At 31.9% G+C, this 20924-nt stretch overlaps 1 long non-coding RNA gene and 1 other non-coding gene across 3 annotated transcripts in view; both read right to left on the bottom strand.

Moving 5' to 3' along the window:
* Positions 1–459: 459 nt before the first annotated feature.
* The window catches only part of LOC109270048 (uncharacterized), a 28522-nt gene continuing 8057 nt past the window's right edge, over positions 460–20924 (bottom strand). For both annotated transcript variants that reach the window (XR_008424286.1, XR_008424285.1), the window contains 5 exons: positions 15590–15909; positions 13564–13708; positions 2178–2311; positions 955–1069; positions 460–623 (listed from right to left, as the gene is read on the bottom strand). This is a non-coding gene — a long non-coding RNA (uncharacterized LOC109270048). The remainder of the gene's footprint in view (positions 624–954; positions 1070–2177; positions 2312–13563; positions 13709–15589; positions 15910–20924) is intronic.
* On the bottom strand, positions 7368–7473 carry LOC128778701 (U6 spliceosomal RNA). Its single transcript, XR_008424431.1, has one exon. It is a non-coding gene; the product is annotated as a U6 spliceosomal RNA (small nuclear RNA).

Genomic DNA, 20924 nt, shown 5'->3' with positions numbered 1-20924 from the left:
TAGGAATTAGGAACCTGAATACTGGCATTTTTGGGATCTTTGGGGCGTTCAGGTAGATACAAACCTTGTAATGGGGAAATTCTTGGGAATAATAGCCTAGAATAAGTGTAAGTTTTCAAATCCATACAAGAACCAACCCAAATTACAAAAATATGAGAATATAAAATGAAAAACATCAGTGTTGAAATTAGAGAATGTCAAACATAGAACTGCAAACTTTGAGGAAATCCTGAAATTCCTGACAAAAGAATTATGTGGTAAAGGAGAGAAGTGTCCCCCCACATCCCAATCTTTAAGGAGCAAAAGCTGAAGACAAGGTCAAGGTAGGATAGTAGAAAAAAAAATAGATGATTTTAACTAAGAATGTTTTAAGAGTTTGACAAAATAGAAGCCACAAACAACTATGTGTAGGTGGAATGTAAGTTAGGGAAGAACTCACATGGAAATAGACACACGTAGTATGGAGAGTAGATTTTTTTAATTGATATTTTCACCATCATGTTTAATGCGTTCACTCAAAATTAGAGCTGGCAATCAACTCCCATGACAGGAAGATTTGCAACTGAATGGGATTTTAGACTCCTCCAGGGTGTTAGAATTTTTAGTATATCTTCATGGTAGTCCTAAAATATAATCAGAGCAGAGTCACATCAGATGGTAAAATTCTTCTATTCTTCTACTGAAGCTGTGAGTTCCAAACCCAGCACTTTAGGATTCTGAGTGATTAAATCTGTGAAATAAACTAGTTTCATATGTCCCTTTTCATGGGCATAATTGTGTCCCTCCAAATTCAAATGTTGAAATCCTAACCCCCAGTATCTCAGAATGTGTCTGTATTTGGAGATAAGTAAATTATGTAGGTGATTATGGCTAAATGAAGTCATTAAGGTGGGTCCCAAACCAATATGACTGATGTACCCTCTAAGAAGATATTTGAGACACAGACGTACTTACTGCATGTTTCACTGGGGTGATGGGGGGAAACATCATGAAGGAGAAGTTTCTGAAGAGATAAACAGAGCATGCTGAATATAGTTGATGGCCATTCTTTTTTTTTCCAGATCATTTCCTTTATTAAACAAAATAAGAGGCAACAAATAAAAACTCTGAAAATTAAAGAGCTCTTTATGAAATAAACATATTCCAGGTGATTCTAGGCCTTCAGAATTATTGGATGCCCTTTATATCTAAATAAGAAATCTTTAAGTATAATTAAATCATCTTTGAGATTTTCTCTATTACTCTGAATTTCAGAAGGATTCAGTATTAATAGGAGATATATATTAATGGTTAATTCATTTATAAGCTTGTTTCACAAGTGTTGCTCACCTTAAGCCCCCTTTTGAAATTCCTTCTCTGTCCTCTTTATAATTACCATTTTCCCAATTAAACATCATTTATGCCATTAAACAAAACTAGCGGTACAAATGTCTTTCTTTGTAAGTATGGGGCTAGCAGATGATAACAATAGATGTGGCAAGAAAGACCTTACATACTAAATATCACTCTCCTAAAATTAGATGTCCATTACACATAAAAGATAATTTTTCCCTGGCTTTCTTATGCTCTTTATTGGTGTCTTACTCTTGCCTCTTAGGATAACTTTCTCCAGCATTAACCATCACCTTCCCTCTCCACCCCCAGCCCCAACTCCAAAAAAAAAAAAATCCTGTTTGTTTCTTACGTAGAGAAATTGACTTTTTGTAAAGTAAACACCTTCTATCTGGGTTATGTTTAGAAGGCCTCATCTTTCATGCTCAACTACCCCATTATTCTGTTAACGTACTTTAAGACAAAGTGAATTTCTCTTCCTAAGAGGAAGTTACTTTCCCTGGTGAATCAACTGAATCAATTGACATACAGCTTTTTCTTTTTTGCTACTTTTTTACGAGCAGTGATTAATGAGAAGGTAAGACAACAATATGAAATTAATTGGGAACTATCAGAGATAAAATAATTCAAACCAAAAAAAAAATTAAATTCTATACTAGAATATATTGTCCTTAGAAGTAGTAAATGGGAGAAAATATAACAATTATAGGATTACTACTGTGCATACACACACAAAAAGTCTATGAAAATTCTAAAGAAAACAGTAAAGAAATGATATGAATAAAAGAAAAAAATCGATAAATGAAAAATGCATTGTTTTAAAATTCTTAATACACTTTACCTACATGCAATTACAGTAGGGTTTCTGATGGGTGGGAGACTTCACATAGTCATAATCTTGATCATCTTTGTTTCACTTTCATTAGGTGGTTTAGCGAATGACTCCCATTAAAGCTGTTCTCCTGGTTTGGCTCTAAGCCTTGAATAAAGGTCAGGAGAAGAATAATCATCCTGCATTAATTGCTACCTGCACCTCACAACAACTCTGGTGCTAGCATTATGTTAGTTTTGTATCTTTTTTCTGCCCAGAAAGAGCAGGAGTAGGCAATGATATTCCCATGGCAATGTGTTAGAGAAAAAAATCTGCCCCATAGCCTACTTTCTGACCATAGTGGTAAACAACTGCTACCAGAGAGGTTGCTGCTTTTCCTCAATCTTAGGCCACTCTCTCTACCCAGCTTTTCAGTTCTTTATCAACTTTAACATTCATTCATTCATATCTCCAGATCTATGCTTGAACTGGGAATCAGCAGTACACATTAATTTCCATCTTCCCATTTTTTTCTGGTTTTGCATATATTTGAAGTTGAAGAGATACTGATATTTGTGCAATCCTGGATCTAAGGAGAACATCTTCTAAAAGTTATAGCTAGTCAAAGCCAAAGTGCCCTATTCTGTGTTGAAACATTGTTGTACACCTGAACCTAATGTAAAATTAAAATTGTGTATCAACTGTGGTTCAATTACATAAAAATCCCTACGCTGAAAGGTAGTGATCCATATCACTTGACATACTCACATAGGCATTCCAAGGAACATTCAAGGTAAATATTTTGGACATGATTTATATTGAAATTGTCTTAAGGATGCTTTTATTTAGATAAATCATTAGATTTTCAAACATATCGTGTGGTGCTTAATTGTGGTATCAGTAAAAACCACATCTTACCTTTTTTCTCCACAAAAATATATTTCGAATGCCCAGGCTTTTTTTTTCACTTCCTTTATCCAAAGGCTGAACTTCACCATTCCATGTTCTTTTACCCTCTCTATACACAATGAAACTTCCTTCTCTGGTTATTGCCAGCTATAGGAATTACAAATGTAATTACTGTGGCAACTATCTCCTTTTGCATGTAAGAACATCGGAAATGTATAAATTTAGCTTATAACTTTTTGAGAACCATAAAGTTAATTCTTGAACAGATTCAGCACCTTGAGTAGATTTCCTGTTATTTTTTCTCTGATACTTTTGTTTAATAAGAAAACTGGGAGTTAATCTTTGGTTACCCCCCTCAATATTCTCTCCTAAAAATATTATTCATTTGTAACATATTATACTTTATCTCCATAAGCAATTTTGATTTTATCACGTATGAGGCTCCAGATTAGGCTGAAGAAGTCACGAGTTTCATTTAAATCATTTGACAAGGATGGGCACCTGGGTGACTCAGTGGGTTAAGAGTAGGACTCTTCATTTCCACTCAGATAATGACCTCATGATTTGTGAGTTTGAGCCTGGCTGTCAGCGCAGAGGCTACTTGAGATCTTCTCTTTTCCTCTCTCTCTCTGTCCCTCCCTGCTCTTGCTCTCTCTCTTTCTCTCTCAAATAAGAAAAAAATTTTTAATTTAGAAAAATTTTTAAAATAAATCATTTAACAAGGAGAAGGTTGAAATGGAAGCTGTGCTTTATTAAAAATTATTAGATCTCTTCAGATGCCATATTGAATTCAAGATCAAAACACCAGAGTTCTTCCAAATTTCTCATGAATTATTGTCCAATAGATTAAAAATAGATCTTACAGAGCATGATGAAAAATACCAAAATTACTGAAAAAAGACCAGGATTGATAAATGGATATTCCACATTATTTATAAGCTTTTGAGCAATTCTCTATCTTAAAATGATTACTCCCCTCTTATTTTTAAAAAAGAATAATCCAAGATTTAGCAAATTATTTTTTGTGACTTGACAAAGATATATGTTGCCAAGGGAATTTGAGTAATGTTTCTTAAGAATTACTTTCGTCTATTCTCTGGATTTAACATGTTCTCAAAGAGACCAAACTTTGTGTAAAAAATAATACAAATAAATACAAATAATACAAATACAAATAATACAAATAAAATTCTGGATGTTTATGGGCCTTAGGTTAATCCCATCTTATTGGTAGGCAAATTTTTGTATACTTCAGAAGGAAACTTTAGAAAACTTCACGCTGTAAACCCACAGAGTAGTGGTTTTGGATTTCTGACATCTCTTGTGAAATTGGACCCTACTTAGAACTGTATTAATAATGCTTTATCCACTTAGCCATCCTCCCTTCCCCCAATTTTCCAAATTGGTTAGCTTCAACCGGACCCCATTTTTGTCACTTAGGCGGTTTCATCAGCTTTCAAGAACTGCTGCAGAATGACTGTCACCTCTTCTATAGAAAAATCTTAAATTCCCTTAACCTGAAGTACCAAAATTCAATAGTAAGTGACTTAGCCATCAAACCTACGTTGACAATGTCAAACATGAAGCATTTTTTTAAGAAAAATAATATAGTTCATGTCTTGTAGTATTTGGAAAGCCTACATTATCAAAGTTACATAGTAACTTAAAGGAAGAAAATCCAAGCAACTTTCAACTTTATAGAAGCAAAAAATAGAGAAGAAATGCAAGTTTTGTTTATATGTAAAAACGATGATCAGGAAAATGAAAACTTCAATCAATTAGTTATATATAGGGGTGTGTGTGTGTGTGCATATATGGATAGTTTGAGCATTAAATGTCAATCCTTCAATACATGTATGAATATCAAGGACATCCTTACGTAGAAGGGGTTAGAGAACATTTTTGGATGATTTCTATCCTTTCATCTGATATGGATACCCTTTATGACAAACTCACTTCAGTTGTATATTGTTTTCTAGTTAATAAAGAACTGACCTATTCGTGATTCAATATTAACAAGCTTCTACTATCCAAAGCTTTAATCCCTAAACATCTGTATTATGTTATGGCCTGAGTTCTCAATATTGTATTTCCTGATTCCAGAGCCTCATGGATTTTTGCTACATTTCTTTTCTTGGATTCTGAGCAATATCTCTAAATCCTTCCAATAATTGTCATTTTTATCAATATAGCTAATTTAAATATATATTTTCTGACAAAGACTGCACTTTCTATATATGTAAGTATATATATATATATATATATATATATACACACATATATATGCACATATATATAAATTGACTACAATATTCAAACATGTTAAAAATTATGTAATTTTCACATGATAAATATCCTTTTTTTCCATTGGAATCTTGTAAATGGCTCAAAAGCTGAGGATAAAGGATTTTCATAAGAGAATGGATGTCCCTGCTCTTGATCATCCTTGAAAATTGAGCAGAATATGAGGCAAACATCTGGATTACAAGAGTAGACATCTTCTCCTATACCAAGTCCAGGTTTTATGGAAGTATAAAATCTTAAGCAACTCCAATGGGGGGAGAGTGATATGCCCCTGGGCATATATGTCAGAATAGAAATTAGAAACTTGTGGGACCACTGTCGTTTTTCCTTCCAGTAATAGTGGCAGAAACAAAATCTAGCAGCATCACCAAATCAAAAGCGTAAGCATCCTATTTTTGAAAAATTCTAAATGGAATCAGTGTCTAAGGAGTAGCTCAGCAGTGTATTCTGCCACTGACCCTTCCTCTTCTACAGGCTTGTGACCAGTAAGCATTTCATGCAGAGATTACTAGATAAGGAAATCAAGTATCAACTTAATTTTGGCAAGAATTGGTATAAAAAAATGAAAGAAAAAAAGAAAAGTGGGTAGAAAACATGGAGAGGGCTGAGGGCAGAAGAGAAGCTTCATTCTTCTCACCTCATTTAAACTTCATAACCTCTTTCTTTGTGTCAACCTATATCCTAGCCTCTATCTGCAACAGCTCCATACTGGCTCATCTTTTAAGTGAAATGATTTTTATTAAGCACCCGCATACTTTCATGGCAGCAACATTATATTCACAAGATACAAATATATAAGTAGATATTCAATAATGCAATATTTATTCTATGGTATGACTTCAGTTCCAGTTGGCACATTCCCTAAGCCTTCCGAATTTCAACGTAAAGTGTGCTTCAGGGTCTTACAATTTTTTACCATCTTCAAATTTTTCATAAACTGGGCCTTCATTAAACTTCATTGCTCCAAAACAACCAGAATATATTTTTGGCTCTGTTTTCATGTTGCAGTCTTAAATAACAGAGCCCTAGCATTTCATACAGAAAGAATTAAAGGAAAGCATCTGGGAAGATAATTCAATCCATACCTGTTACCTAATACTTCAAAGGAAATCTCAAACAATGGACTTGCTGGACCTTATATTCTCCTTAATGCCAGAGGCCAAATTTGAAATAAGTTTGATGTGAGATACATCTTACTTGGCCCTAGAAAAGGCCTGAATTCTGAAACTAATAACCTTGAAATTGCTGAAAAAAAATGAAGATTCTTATTCTTTTTAACCCCAATTGTGATCTTGTGAGTAAGCACAATAGTCGAAACTACATTACTAATCAACCTGTGTATACTAAAGCCAAGCAAGGAGGGAAGATGGTTAAAATGATACAGAATTTGATCAACATAACCCTTCATCTTCCCATGTAGCATTTAGATAGCAAATATTAAAAATATTACATGTACTTACTGAAAGCTTAGCCAGAACACCTTTGTATAAAGGAGGGTGGGTACAGTGTGTTCTACTTATGCTTTCTTTAGGATTTGTTGGATCTATAGTGTGTGTGCACAGCCACACACACACACACACACACACACAATTGCTGTGTGTGTATAATTTGAACAGTCTGTTTCGCCAATGAAAGACTCTGGCAGAACCTGCAGTGAAAAATACATCTTGTGCCATACACTAAAATGGGACCACCTAACTCTTTCTTGAATCAAATTTATTTCCATTCAGAATGAAAAATCAGAGAAAGGCCCATTTTTGTTTTGTTGAGTTTTGTTTTTTGTTAATGATTATTAGTATTAACTATACATTTTACCAGTTTTCTTTCTCATCATTATTTCTTATATTTCATGATTCTTCATTGATGAATTTATTAGTGTGCAAGAATACACTTAAGAGTAATTCACTCTTAGAAGGTCATTGCATGGTAGATTTTCACTGCTTGCATTTCTGAAAATGGTTTTATTTAGCTTTCTGTAGTATATACTACTGTGGTTGAGTTTGTTATGAGTAAAGAGATTTACTCTCTCTGGAAGCATTTTGTGTCATCCTTGTCCAGGGACTATGCTAATCTTCTCTGTGTCTTTCCACTTTTAGTATTATGTGCTGCTGAAGCAAGGTCTCTCTGGAAACTTTTTATACTACATTTTTGTCTTTTTAATTTTTTTTAATAATTTACCATGATACTCCTTAAATTGTGCATTTTATATGAAAATATATCATAAAAATATAAGAAACATGTGACACATAAGGAATAAGAAAAAAATATTTGTGTGCCCACTAATCACCTTTAATCCAGAACTTTCTGGTCATTGTAGAATTCCTACTGGCCTTTCCCTGACAAAAATCAACATCCTCTTCTTCCATCTAGAGGACTACTAGCCTCAATTTTGTTTTATGTTTTGTCTTTCTTGACAACGTCATCATATATGTGTGAATTGCTAAAAATTATATTTTAAGTTACATGTATTTGACATTTCAATAGGTGATATCATAAAAATAATTATTAGGCTTTCATATTTCCTTCTCTGTAAATTGCCTCTGTGTATGTCCATTTATCATCTGGATACTTTATGGGTTTTTTTGTAAGTTTATAGGAATCCTATATATAATCTCAGCTCTAAATTCTGCAGTCACATGGGTTGAAAATAGCATTGATTAAAGTGCTGTCATATGACACTGACATATATGGCATCTTTAAAAATAATACTTGAAAATTATGTGGCAGATAAGTCTTACTCTTTGGGATTTCCTTGACTATTCTTGGCATTTTATGACTTAAATTTATGTTTATTAATTTCTACCAAATCCTATTGAAATTTTGATTAGAATTGAATTTATATCTCATTTATGATAAATATGGGATCTTGTTATATTGAGTATGAGTACATATCTCTTGATTTATTAATGTCTCCTCCAATATATATCACTAATTTTTATGTATACTCAACATAAACTATACATAAAATATATAAACTATATATAAATATTATAAATGCATTTTACTCTGTAAAAATTTTACCCACATTTTCTTAGATTTTACCCCTTAGGTACATTAGAGGTTTTGTTTCTATGTTAAGTGATATATTTTAATTAAATATTAGAAATGCTTTTAGTTCTAACATTAAAGTGCAATAAAATTTCAGATATTAATTTTGTATAGAAGCAAATTTTCCATTGTTAATTTTAATAATTTTGTACAATCTAAAATTTTTATAAATCTACTTGTAGATTCTTTTTACTATATCATTTATAAAAAAGGATCTGACTTATTTTTTGCTATCCCCTTAATTTTCTTTGACTTCTTGCACTGGACAGTGTCTCCAGCAGAATAGAAATGACGTCAGTAAAAATGGATGCCTTTTACTTGTTTCTAGTCATAAAATAAATACTTTAAATATTTCACATTATGTGTTTTTTTCCAGTTTTATAATGGTTAAGGATTGTCACATTGAGAAAACTCTATTTTCTGTTTATTTTGGTGAGATGTTTTTTAACATAACAGGTTGTGATTCCTTAATCCCCATTTTGGTAACCATTGGGATGATTACTTGATTTTCTCATATACAAATTAGTCAGTTTATAATAATTTTTTTCTCATACTAAAAAACAATAAATTCCTGTGGTAAGTTTAAATTATTCAAGGTGTATTATCACCTTTAGTTGTTCTTAATTTGGTGTGAAGGTATCTATTTTAAGATATTTGCATCTATATTTATATGTGAGATTTGCTTATAATTCTACCTTTAATATTATTTTTATGTTGGTACCAAGGTTAAGAGATTTGGTTAAAGTAACATAGATGTGTTCTCTTTCTGGACTTTACAATAATTGTGGTGAATTTGATTTGTTTGTTCCTTGAATGTTAGAAGGTAGGACTGCTTGGACCTGCCCTTTTTTGTAGGATGATTTTTAAAAACCATATTGGGTTTTGTGATGATTAGAGTAATACTTAAGTTTTTTGTTTTGAGTCAGTTTTGGCAAATATTATGTTTTTTTTGGAAGTGCAAGTTTTCGAATTTATTGGGATAAAGATTTCACAATTTCCGTCCATTATTTTTTAATATTGCTGTCCCCTTTTTTCACACTATTTTGCTTTCCTAATGTGATCTGTTTTTTGCCTTCTCTCTTTCTTCATTGATCTTAGTTTGTAAATCTTAAAGATTTATGAATCTTATTTTGTGAATCTCACTTTTGTTGATAAATTGATCATATATTTTTAATTTTATTTTTATAATTTTCTCTTTGTCCTTTGATATTTTATTACATTCTGTTTTAGTTTTTCTAACTTGCTAAGTTGCATTATAGAAAGTTCTGTACTGTAATTTTAATTAGATTCACAAGTTTTATTGTATAATTTTGTCATTTCTTTATCTTTCTGATTTTATTAAAAAAATTTTATTCTTTAATTTATATAGGGATTGCTATTAATTTCCAAACAATTAGAATCTTCCAAAACTATGTGTATTCTTTATTTGTAACTTAACATATGATTTTTTTTTTCATTTCTTGAGACTTGCTTTCGAGATTTGAATGAGAACAGTTTTCATGAGTGGACCTTGCATGGTAGAGAAAAGGGTATATATTTTCTTAGTTATTAGGAGTAAAGTTGGATAATTTATCGATTATATTTAGGTGTTGATTATGTTGAACTTTTAAAAATTCTTACTGATATTTAATGTCTATCATTTACAGAGAGAGATGAGTTAAATTTTCCCATTAGGATAGTGGATCTGTGTCTCCTTTTACTTCAGTCAATTTTTGCTTTATATTTTTGAGATACTTTTAATTAGGTGCATAAAAAATTAGAATTATCATTTGCCTGGTGAATTGAATCATATGTTATTGGTAGTGACTCTCATTTCAAACTTTCATTTCCCTAATTAGTGATTCTTTTATTGACTTCAAAATATCGATACCAGTGACCTTTTGGTATTAACCTACAATTTTTTAATGTTATTGTTGTTTAATTATTATTTTTAATTTTTATATTTATATTTTATTGATATTTTTTTATATATTTTATTGATACGGAAAATATTCGTAAAAGGTGGCTTATTGTTTAGTGTGAAATATAACATTTGTATGAAATGATATATAAATACAATGTATCTGCCTTTCATGAGTTTTAGCATATTGTTTAGATCAAACTGTACTTGATAATTGTAGGGAAAAACTAGAGTGTGCTCCTGGGATTCAGATGTGTCACCTTCATTCTTTTGGAGTTCAAGGTTCTAATTTCCTAGGCAGAGCAAACCACCCAAAGGCATTATTGCCCTGTGTTTACCAATCCATAACAACTATTATAGAAAAAAACCAATGGGGTTGGAGACAGAGAAAGAAACAGGTGCACGTGCATGCATACAAAGAGGGAGGGAGGGAGGGAGAGAGAGAGAGAGAGAGAGAGAGAGAGAAGGAATTTTACATATAGAATTTTTAGTTTGTCAGACCTCCCAGATTGTCAGCTTCTCTTGAATTATTTTAACACACGTGTCCTGAGAAAAGTAACTAGGTTGCAAAAACAAAGGCTGTTAAGCTTGCCACATCATGGACTTCTAAGGAAATTATGGATAGTACTTAAACACAATTTATTCTGAGAAGTTTTATCTTACTAAGGGGTGAGGGATTTACCTACTCTGTAAGTACGTACTAGCTTACTAGAAATTTCTGTAGAAGATCTTTACCTCTGTCAAGGTTTATCTCCTGAGTCAGAGGTCAATTTAAATATGCTTTAAAATTTTTAGAGATACTTATATATTTCTAGAATAAAGAGTTCCAAGGAATCAACCTAAAATTCTAATGTAGCATTTCTGAAATAGAACACATTATATGTACACACATATGCATTCACATATACATTACACAAACATATATATATACATATATACTTACACTCTACTTACATGGACTTGTCTAAATTTTGTAAATGTTTATTGCATATGCCATCAGTTTTTATTAAACTTACATTTCATAAAAGTAAAACAAAATACTAGGTTTATACCCTTTTATAATAAAAGTTTAATGTAATAATTATTCAATAAGTATTTCTGTGTATCATGATTGTGTTGTATGCTAAATCTATCATAAATTTTATTGTACTTTCATAAAATTTTAGAAGAACATTTAAAATCTACAGTTTATTTTTCAAATCAAATATATAATTATCTAGACTGAGATTTTAGTGACTATTATTAAAATTTCTTAGAATTGTTCATTTGAATTTACTGCAGAAAATTTAGTTTATTAGTTATTTTTCTATAATGTAACACTTGAATTCCGAATTCTTTCTATTGCCCTCAGATACATAGCTTTCACAATAAGACAATTAAAATGCATAAAAAATATATTTGAATAAGAGTAAAACCATATGTTTAGAAATATTTAAAATAACAAAATTATTATGAATGAAAAGTGTATTTCCCTATATTTGTACTAAAATGGGACATAGTCCTGTTAATTTTATTCTAACTTATAATTATTTTATTATGCTCTGTTTTAAGATAAACTAAATGCCATCATTTTTTTTGAATGCATGCAACTGCATTCACATAGCACATAAAGTAATAACATGCTGGCATTTAAAAATATAATCTTGAGTATCAGTTTTCTGAAATGTCAGAGCAGCAGAATATCTGGTATTTAGTTTCTTTGTCAGAAATAATGTGTTTACTACTTCTTGTTTTATAATTCCCAGTAGTTGACATGGGCATTATGAAGGATTACAAGAAATCACTTACCTTTGTTCATATTATATCTCTGGCATTTGTAATATTTTATATTACCATGGATTAAAATACCACATAAAATGCAATATTGACTTTGGTCTATAAGACTTGACATTATTAAAAATATTTGTTTTTCATTTTATTAATGAGTTTTAAAACCATACAATGTAACTTGTTGAGATATTAGAATTTGTTTCAGTGCCTTTATGCTACTGAAGAAACACTGAAGCTCAGTAATGTTTACTTGTCTAAACTAACCTTAGACTTAAACCCCACTCTCCTGATTACTAGTTAACCAAACTAAGTCCCTCTAATTTAGACTAGGGTATTTCAATAATGTATAAGCATGATTTTTGTGTGTGTGTGTTTTTGCTAGTATTATATCATTTGACCTGCAACTCTCATTCATTGAAATCTCCTTTTATATATATGAGAATGACTGCTTTAAAGAGTATCAATGTCTGGCACCTGGGTGGATCATTGGGTTAAACAACAGACTCTTGGCTCAGGTCATGATCTCACAGTGGTGAGATCCAGACCTGTGTCAGGCACCGTCTCACTGTCATGAGATCAAGCACCATGTCTGGCTCTGTGCTGAGCATAGAGCCTGCTTGTGATTCTCCCTCTCCCTCTGCCCCCACTTTCAGTCTCGTTCAAAATAATTTTTTTTTTAACTATCAGTATCAAAGTAAAACATTGCAAAACCAATTGGCCTGTTATCAATATTCACTACTTGCAGAAACCATACATGAAACAATTTTCTAGTAATCTTTATCTCTGTACTCACCATTATATGATTTATTTGACACTAGATGTCAGTTTTCTCTTATTCTATTCAATTCTTAGCAGAATTTAAGATACTATAAACTGATTAATTGAAATGTAAAAAAAAGGAATTATAGAAGTATTTCTTTACATTTTTTTAATGTTTGTTTATTTATGGGAGACAGAGAGTGGGGGAGGGACGGAGAGAGAGAGAAACAGAATCAGAATCAGGCTCCAGGCTCTGAGCCATCAACATAGAGCCCGATGCGGGGCTCGAACCCATGAAGCACAGGATCATGACCTGGGCTGAAGTCGGTTGTTCAACTGACTGAGCCACCCAGGCATCCCTAGAGGTATTTCTTTTTTTTTTTTTTTAATTTTTTTAACATTTTTATTTATTTTTGAGAGACAGAGAGAGACAGAGCGTGAGTGGGAGAAGGGCAGAGAGTGAGGGAGACACAGAATCCAAAGCAGGCTCCAGGCTCTGAGCTGTCAGCACAGAGCCCTACGTGGGGCTCGAACTCACCAACTGTGAGATTATGACCTGAGCCCAGGTAGGAGGCTTAATCGACTGGACAACCCAGGCACCCCTTTAGAGGTATTTCTTGATGACACACATAAAGATAAGGGGAAAACATGAAATATTTTGGAAAATATCGTGTTAATTAGAGCTGATTCCTTAATAATATCATAGATAGATAAATAGATGAATCTTTACCTTGTCTCCAGGCATAATTCATTTTTTCTAATGCTTTTTAGAATTAATGGTATTTGGATGTGAGATAGTACTTTCCCATTCTGCTTTGAGTTCTGTGTTTTATATTCTTTTCTTGTCCCTCCTTCATGATGACATGATGGTTGAGCTAGGATTCAAATGCATATTTTCAGTTTCCGTATTTTTGTTTTCTATAGCATATTCCTGCAAATACAACTCCTATGACTTACTAATCAGAGTGCAATATTTGTGAAGAGACACACTAAAGTCTATCAGCAGTGGGAAGAGTAGCAGCAGGACAGGTTCCTTTGAGACTAATGGAGCCAAGCAGTTATGCATTGAACAACTGCTTTTCTTAAAAAATTGTAGAGTGGGAACTTTACATATGTGATGTAATTTTATGTAATTTTAATAGAACTGTACATTTTTGCAGATAAAGTAATGATGCTATGAAGAAACTGAGGTGAGGTGTTAAAGAACAATTTCCCCAAATCCCGGAACAATTAAGCCACAAAATCTTGGTCTAAATCCTAGTGTGCTGTGAGATTTAAATTCAGATTGAAAGTCTGCTTTTACCATTATTTTTGAAAATTTTCTCCTGTTAGCTTAACTGCTCTATGTTCAGTTAAACAGAGACAACATGTTAGGACTGGTATGAGGATTAAATGACAATACAAGAAAAGTGTTTAGAAAATCGTTAGTGGCAAATAAATATTGGGTGATTTTGCTATTGCTGTTATTTCAATTTAGAAATATTTTGTTGATTATTTGAGTAGTGATATGAATTATTATTATATTGAAATATTTTTGTATTTTGCCATTGCTTTTAAAAGATTTTCCTGGTTGTGCAGTAATGTGGTATATGACTTCTCAGTAGATAACTTTTCTGTCTCTTTTCAGTGATTTACTATTGGCTTTTTTCATGAATAGTACTTGATACCTCCTAGAAAAAAGATTGAATATATCCACAAGTAGTGACATATATTTTAAATATATCTAATAATTTTTTAAATTTTTCTTTATTTTATTACTATTATTGATGTTTCTGATATGGAATTAGGACCACAGATATAAAAACTGCTTTCTTAAATGTTTGCCACTAAAATAATAAAGCAAATAAATAGCCTTTTCAACCAACTAGATTATGTTTATTCACAGCACCAGAATGTGAAATGTTATTTTCATATGTAATAATATTTTTAGTGATTCACATTAATTTCAATATTGAATATATACAGAAGAAATAGTTTATTTTATTCTCAAATGTAGTCTTTTGATAATTTAATACTTATATTAGTATATGATATATAATAGTATAATAATGTGAGAAATAGAAATATTAAAATATAGAATAATAATTAGAGTCTAAATAAATAATTTCTTTTTCTTTATGTGACTTATGTCTAACCAAAAAGCACAAATAAAGTTTAATACTTGGATGGATGGAAGTCATGCACCTTTTTTTTTTTTTTTTTTTTGGAAATGTAGTTATATATACAATTCAAGAATGGCTCAAAGTTGAGTCAATCCCCTTTCATTAGTGGAGCAAAATTCTTACAATTGCCTCGTAATAAAATCTAGATTTACTAATATCTTTGCTACCTCTAGTTTCTCTAGAGTATACAGCAAGATATTTATGGGGAAAATGATGTGACCATCTCCTACTCTACATAGTTATATGAATTAATTGCAAACAAAATGGAAAATCTATTAATTTTCCATGCAAATAATTTACTATTTTAAATTATTTTCTATGGTGCCAATAATAAGAAATGTTTCTAAATCTAGAAGACTGAATTGATAATAATTTAAAGACATTTTAACTCATTGCAAAAACTAATGCTTTGTACACAGAGGTTGGACAGAGAATATTTTGATGAATTTGGATGACCAGCAGACAAGGTTTACGTATGACCTAAATGATGGTTTCTTGTATACCATCCTGCGCTTAAACATTATGTAAATCAGCGAAATTAAAGTTGAGTGTATATCATAGTCCTTAAATAATAAAACCATGAAAAATCTTCACCAAGGTTCCCCTGTACTTCCAGAAAGACCTTTATAAGTGTTCTTTTTTCTACATATCTTTCCTTAGTTCTTCCATGCTCATGTTTGCAGTTATCTCTGTGCTGTTTAGCATCTTCTTGTCTTATAATATTCTCTAAATGATAGAACATTACAAAGAATTAATGATTGCCTCTGGGGATGAGTTTAATGGAATAAAAATTTACACAACTAAAACAACTACACCAATATTTCTAAATTTAGAACTTGATGTAACTCTCGGGTGCTATTACTTCACTCTTCTTATACAATGTCTACTGCAAATGTTTTCTTTCATAGCAGTGTCTATTCAGTACAAAAATCATATAAATTTTGTGAAAAGAAAATAAGTTATTGACTATAGAACTTAGGAATTCAAGCGTTTTATTCCATTTATTCTATATGGTGATAGTATGTATATGTATATATGTAGAAAATTCCTAGATGTACATGGACCAATAGCCATGCTTTTTATTTTTTTTAATTAAGGGCCTTGTCATAGGATATCCATGAATGGTGAATATTTTGTAGATATTGTAAAAATTCACAAAAAAAAATGGTGAAGAAAGAGGTAATTTGATTACTCACACACATACATATACATGAACACTAGATATATCTGTTAGGTGTGTGTGTGTGTGTGTGTGTGTGTGCGCGCGCGCGCGAGAGAGAGAGAGAGAGAGAGAGAGAGAGAGAGAGAGAGAAAGAGATAGTACTTAATTTAGTCAGGATTTTTTTTCAGATACAAAGAATATAATGTTTTAATAGCGATTATGCCTAAGTCAGAGCATTTTACTTTTCAGTAGTTTGTTTTTAACTTTTTATTTTGTCATAATTTCAGTCTTCAGAAAAGTTGCAGTAATAGAGCTTAATTCTTCTTCTTTGGTAGCAGATAATCATTATCAAACCTAATGTAAAACATTTTATCTTAAAATTAAAAATTTTTATAGCAAGTAACAAGACAATGTATCATTCATCCAAATTTGTTGCAGGAATATCTGTTTCTCTTGAAATTTGGAGATTAATCTATAATTAAAATTGTTTAAATGATTTGAATTTATACATTTTGTTTACATTCTACTTGAAAAAATTCCAACTCTCTCTAAGTACATTTCCCAGAATTTATATATTTAGGACTAAAAATTCTATATGAAGCAAAAAAAAATAGTAAGGTCAGTTTTCTTGGACATTTAATCCATATTACTGATGAAATAAAAAAAAACATTGTTACTAGGAAATGCTGTATTTTACCTGTCAAATATATTTTCCCAAGGATTAAAATATGTATATTTCTATGGTTTTGATTAGAACATTAATTTATTTTCTATTCTTCAATAAAGCCTGAAAATATCACTTCCTTTTTTCTTTTTGAATAGAGCTACCAAAGAAAACTTAGATTAGAGATGATGTGAGAAGGGAGAATAAAGACACACATTTAATAATCAAACTTTTTCCTTAGTAGGCATAAGCAGAACCAGTGGAATGGGAATTTGAAGATCACCATCCTCATCCAAATTATGTCACTGAGAAACTATAAAAACTGGTATATTACTGAATCTCATTTGACCTCAGTCTCCTCAATAGGTAGCATTAGAAAAATTTTCTCAGATTTCACCTGTTAAAATATCTACATAGTTTAGAAAATCCAAGGCTAGAAAATGTGATATATCTAAAAGGGATATTATCAGATTGAAAAACCAAGAAAAGTACTTTTCCATGAAAAAGGTACAATTAGAGATTCGCTAGTAGATTAGGTAGCACTTTCAAGGTTAGCTGTCTAATCCTAGATAACTCATTTTTTTTTCATTATGGTAAAAACACTTAACATGAAATCTATCTTAATTTTTTATAGGTGTGTGGTACAGTATTGTTAATACATGATGTACAGCAGATCTCTATAATGTATACATCTTGTATAACTGAAACTTAATACCTGTTGAGGAACAGCTCCCCTTATCTCCCTCCTTCCATCCCCTCGAAATTACTATTCTACTCTGTTTCTAGGAGTTTGACTATTTTGGATGTCTCATGTAAGTGGAATCATGCAGTATTTGTCCTGTAACATACTTATTTCACTTAACATGATGTCCTCCAGATTCATTCATGTAATTGCATATAACAGCATTTCCTTCTGTTTTAAAATCAAATATTGTATGCATATGTCACATTTTCTTCATTCATTCACTGATGGACATTTAGGTTTTCATATTTTGGCTTTTTGAATACCATAGTGAGGATGAGAGTGCAGCTATCTCTTTGAGATCCGGTTATGAATTATTTTGGATATATACCCAGGAGTGGGATTGCTGGATCATTTGGTAGTTTTATTTTTAATTTTTTGAGGAACTTCTGTACTGATTTCCATAGTGACAGCATTATCTTATATTTGTATCAACAATGTACGTGGGTTCTAATTTCCCCATGTCCTCACCCACACTTGTTATCTTTGTTTTTCTGGGAGAAATTAGGGATGCCAAGCATATTTTCCTGTGTCTGTTGGCGATTTTATGTTCTCTTTGGAGAAATTCCTCTTCAAGTCCTTGCACCATTTCTTAAGTTCATTATTTGATTTTTTGTTGCTGAGTTGTAGGATTTTTGTAGTCTATTTTTTGCTTTTGTTGACTACATGTTGATGATAAATCTAAGAAATTACTGTCAAGACCAATGTCATGAAGTTTTCCTATGTTTTCTTTTAGGAGTTTCACACTTTCAGATCCTATATCCATTTTGAGCTCATTTTTGTATATGATATATGTATCATATATTTTGTATATGGTATAAGCTATAACATTCTTTTGAATGTGGATATTCAGTTTCTTAAACATCATTTTTGGGAATCTATCATTTCTCCATGTGTACTCTTGGTACCTTTGTTAAAGATCAATTAACTGTATATGTATGGGTTTATTCACAAATGTGTGGAAATATAACAACACACTCTTGAACAATGAGTGGGTCAAAGAAGAAATCAAAAGGGAAATAAGAAAATAACTCAAGATAAACAAAAAAAGGGTACCAAGAGCACCTGGATGGCCTAGTCATTTGAGTGTCTGACTCCAGCTTAGGTCATGATCTCATGGTTTGTGAGTTCAAGCCCCACATCAGGCTTGCTGCTGTCAGTGCAGAGCCTGCTTTGGATCCTCTGTCCCCCTCTCTCTCTGCCCCTACCCCACTTGTGCTCTCTCTCAGAAATAAATAAACATTAAATGGGGCGCCTGGGTGGCTCAGTCGGTTGAGCATCCAACTTCGGCTCAGGTCATGATCTCACAGTTCGTGAGTTTGAGCCCCGCATTGGGCTCTGTGCTGACAGCTCAGAGCCTAGAGCCTGCTTCGGATTCTGTGTCTCCCTCTCTCTCTGCTCCTCCCCCACTCATGCTCTGTCTCTCTCTATCAAAAATAAATAAACATTAAAAAAATTTTTTTAAATACATATTAAAAAAAAATACAAAATACCAAAACATATGGGATGGAGCCAAATCAGTAGGAAGAAGAAAGCTTGTAACAGTAACATATACGTTAAAAAAGAAGAGATATCTTAACCTGACTTTACAACTCAAGTAACTAAGAAAAGAACAACCTAAGCCCAAAGCCAGTGGAAGAAAGAAATAATAAAGCAGAAATAAATGAAATATAGTACAAAAATACAATAGAAAAAAATTAAAACTGACTTGGCTTTTGAAGAGATAAACAGACTTGAAAAACCTTTTACTACACTAAGAAAGCAAGCAAGGTAAAACACAAATTAAACAATAGAAGAGATAATTACAAGGGATGCTTCAAAAATAAAGAGAATCATAAGGGACTGCTATGAACAGTTATACACCAACATATTAGATAACCCCAAAGAATGGATAAATTCCTGGAAACATACAGCCTACCAATATTGAATCATGAAGAAATAAAAAATCTGAACAGATCAATAATGAGTAAAGAGATTGACTCAATAATAAAAAAACCTCCCAGGAAAGAAAAGTCCAGGACCACATGGCTTGTCTGGTGAATTAAAACAAACATTTAAAGAAGAATTAATAACAATTCTTCTGAAACTCTTCCAGAAAAAATAGAAAAGCAGAGAATACTTGCAAACTCATTTTGTGAGGCCAGCATTACTCTGATACTAAAACTGGATAAAAACATTATAAGAAAAAATTACATGCCAAAATCCCTGATTAATATAGATGAAAACTTCCTCAGCAAAATGGTAGTAAACTGAATTCAACAACACATTATTAGAAGGCTCATACACCATGATCAAGTGGTTTTATCACTGGGAATGCAAGGATAGTTTAAAATACACAAGTAATGTGATACACAACACCAGTGAATGACAAAAATCACATGATCATCTCAGTAGCTGCAGGAGAATCATCTCACAACATTCAACGTGTTTTCATGATAAAAAATCTTAAAAAAAAACGAAATATAGAATTTACCTCAGCATAATAAAAGCCATATATGAAAAGCCAATGACTAACATCTTACTCAACCTTGCCACCCAAAGCTTTTCTTCTAAGATCTATAACAAGACCAGGATGCCCACTCCAGCAACTTATATTCAACATTTTAATAGAAGTCTTAGAGAAGTCAGGCATGAAAAATAAATAAAAGGCATTTAATACAGAAAGAAAGAAAGAGTTATCTTTGTAGATGACATGAACATATAAGTAGAAAACTCAAAAGACTCCACAAAAAATTAGTGGAACTAATGAACAAAGTAGTTAACTCGCTGACTTACAGATATTAAAAGTAAACTGTGAAAAGAGTCCTAACCTTAGATCCATGCTGGTGTAGAAAGAGTGACTTACCAAGATCACACAGTCTGTAGTATTAGAACCCAAAAAAGATGTCAGTGAGTTGACTTCTTTGTGGGGCAGCAGCAGTTGTAGTAGTAATAGCAATGGTAATGATAATGGCAAGCCTTCTGTTGTGTGCCAGGCACTGTTTATGTTTTGCACACATTGACTATCACAACAACCCTGTGCCATAGATTTTATTATCATGTTAATTTCACAGATGAGGAAACTTAAGTACAGAGAGGTTATTTAAGCAGATAACAGAGTTGGTAGTTTGCAGGTTTAAAATGTAGGTACTCTGGTTCTCAGAGTGCATACTGGTTTCTTAAAAAGTAAAAAAAAATTTTTTTTAAGTTTTTCTAATATCACAAACATAAATCTTTTTCAAACTCATAAAATAATTTCAGAGACACAACTAATACATTTTGGGTCAGCTTGATTATTAGCAAAGATAATGCAGTGTGTACATATAGTTGACCCTTGAACAATGCAGGAATTTGGGGTGCTGACCCATCCCCTGCATAGTCA

The sequence above is a fragment of the Panthera pardus genome, unplaced genomic scaffold (assembly GCF_024362965.1).
Source record: "Panthera pardus isolate Hobbes unplaced genomic scaffold, ASM2436296v1 HiC_scaffold_20, whole genome shotgun sequence".
Classification (NCBI taxonomy): domain Eukaryota; kingdom Metazoa; phylum Chordata; class Mammalia; order Carnivora; family Felidae; genus Panthera; species Panthera pardus.
The sequence above is the reverse complement of the archived record's forward strand: the minus strand, read 5'-3'. Positions and strand labels throughout refer to the sequence as shown.